A 2,500-nucleotide genomic window follows, 5' to 3' on the forward strand; every position below is an offset into this window, starting at 1 on the left:
TATGTGGAAAGTAAGCAACACTCGCAAGACATCTACATGAGGATAACAACGACACCAGAGATTCCGAGCAGTGAACTATGTTAGGCAAAGGGACAACGTGGGTTAGGTTAAGGGACAACGTGGGTTAGGTTAAGGGACAACGTGGGTTAGGTTAAGGGACAACGTGGGTTAGGTTAAGGGACAACGTGGGTTAGGTTAAGGGACAACGTGGGTTAGGTTAAGGGACAACGTGGGTTAGGTTAAGGGACAACGTGGGTTAGGTTAAGGGACAACGTGGGTTAGGTTAAGGGACAACGTGGGTTAGGTTAAGGGACAACGTGGGTTAGGTTAAGGGACAACGTGGGTTAGGTTAAGGGACAACGTGGGTTAGGTTAAGGGACAACGTGGGTTAGGTTAAGGGACAACGTGGGTTAGGTTAAGGGACAACGTGGGTTAGGTTAAGGGACAACGTGGGTTAGGTTAAGGGACAACGTGGGTTAGGTTAAGGGACAACGTGGGTTAGGTTAAGGGACAACGTGGGTTACGTTAAGGGACAACGTGGGTTACGTTAAGGGACAACGTGGGTTACGTTAAGGGACAACGTGGGTTACGTTAAGGGACAACGTGGGTTACGTTAAGGGACAACGTGGGTTACGTTAAGGGACAACGTGGGTTAGGTTAAGGGACAACGTGGGTTAGGTTAAGGGACAACGTGGGTTAGGTTAAGGGACAACGTGGGTTAGGTTAAGGGACAACGTGGGTTAGGTTAAGGGACAACGTGGGTTAGGTTAAGGGACAACGTGGGTTAGGTTAAGGGACAACGTGGGTTAGGTTAAGGGACAACGTGGGTTAGGTTAAGGGACAACGTGGGTTAGGTTAAGGGACAACGTGGGTTAGGTTAAGGGACAACGTGGGTTAGGTTAAGGGACAACGTGGGTTAGGTTAAGGGACAACGTGGGTTAGGTTAAGGGACAACGTGGGTTAGGTTAAGGGACAACGTGGGTTAGGTTAAGGGACAACGTGGGTTAGGTTAAGGGACAACGTGGGTTACGTTAAGGGACAACGTGGGTTACGTTAAGGGACAACGTGGGTTACGTTAAGGGACAACGTGGGTTACGTTAAGGGACAACGTGGGTTAGGTTAAGGGACAACGTGGGTTAGGTTAAGGGACAACGTGGGTTAGGTTAAGGGACAACGTGGGTTAGGTTAAGGGACAACGTGGGTTAGGTTAAGGGACAACGTGGGTTAGGTTAAGGGACAAATTGAGTTAGGTTAAGGGACAAATTGAGTTAGGTTAAGGGACAAATTGAGTTAGGTTAAGGGACAAATTGAGTTAGGTTAAGGGACAAATTGAGTTAGGTTAAGGGACAAATTGAGTTAGGTTAAGGGACAAATTGAGTTAGGTTAAGGGACAAATTGAGTTAGGTTAAGGGACAAATTGAGTTAGGTTAAGGGACAAATTGAGTTAGGTTAAGGGACAAATTGAGTTAGGTTAAGGGACAAATTGAGTTAGGTTAAGGGACAAATTGAGTTAGGTTAAGGGACAAATTGAGTTAGGTTAAGGGATAATCTGGTACAACCACAGTTAGGTTAAGCGATAATCTGGTACAGCCACAGTTAGGTTAAGCGATAATCTGGTACAGCCACAGTTAGGTTAAGCGATAATCTGGTACAGCCACAGTTAGGTTAAGCGATAATCTGGTACAGCCACAGTTAGGTTAAGCGATAATCTGGTACAGCCACAGTTAGGTTAAGCGATAATCTGGTACAGCCACAGTTAGGTTAAGCGATAATCTGGTACAGCCACAGTTAGGTTAAGCGATAATCTGGTACAGCCACAGTTAGGTTAAGCGATAATCTGGTACAGCCACAGTTAGGTTAAGCGATAATCTGGTACAGCCACAGTTAGGTTAAGCGATAATCTGGTACAGCCACAGTTAGGTTAAGCGATAATCTGGTACAGCCACAGTTAGGTTAAGCGATAATCTGGTACAGCCACAGTTAGGTTAAGCGATAATCTGGTACAGCCACAGTTAGGTTAAGCGATAATCTGGTACAGCCACAGTTAGGTTAAGCGATAATCTGGTACAGCCACAGTTAGGTTAAGCGATAATCTGGTACAGCCACAGTTAGGTTAAGCGATAAAGTTGGTTAAATTCGGTATTGTGTGGGAAGGGGGCAGAGAGAGAGTGGGGGGGGGGGGGGTGGATAGTTGTGGCAGTACGCGGATGCCTGAGTCACCGTCAGATATGTCACGTCGGTTCGATGCTTGTAGCAAGAGGCTGGCGGGTCTGTGTCTCTCACTTCTGCAATTTTTCATGTGGTATAACACGAGGGCGGGGGGGTGATATTTGGTGCCCCTCTGTGTAGGATGTGTGTTGGTGGTGTTGGTTTATCTGAGCAATGGTAGTTGTCGGAGGAGTGGGGTATTGTGCTTTTATAGGTGGACCTACTGCTCTGGTTATCATAGTGTCGACGGTGCAATGTGGCAGAGAGGATGCACTCGACATTGTCGCATTCC

The sequence above is a fragment of the Schistocerca gregaria genome, unplaced genomic scaffold (genome assembly GCF_023897955.1).
Source record: "Schistocerca gregaria isolate iqSchGreg1 unplaced genomic scaffold, iqSchGreg1.2 ptg001038l, whole genome shotgun sequence".
NCBI lineage: Eukaryota > Metazoa > Arthropoda > Insecta > Orthoptera > Acrididae > Schistocerca > Schistocerca gregaria.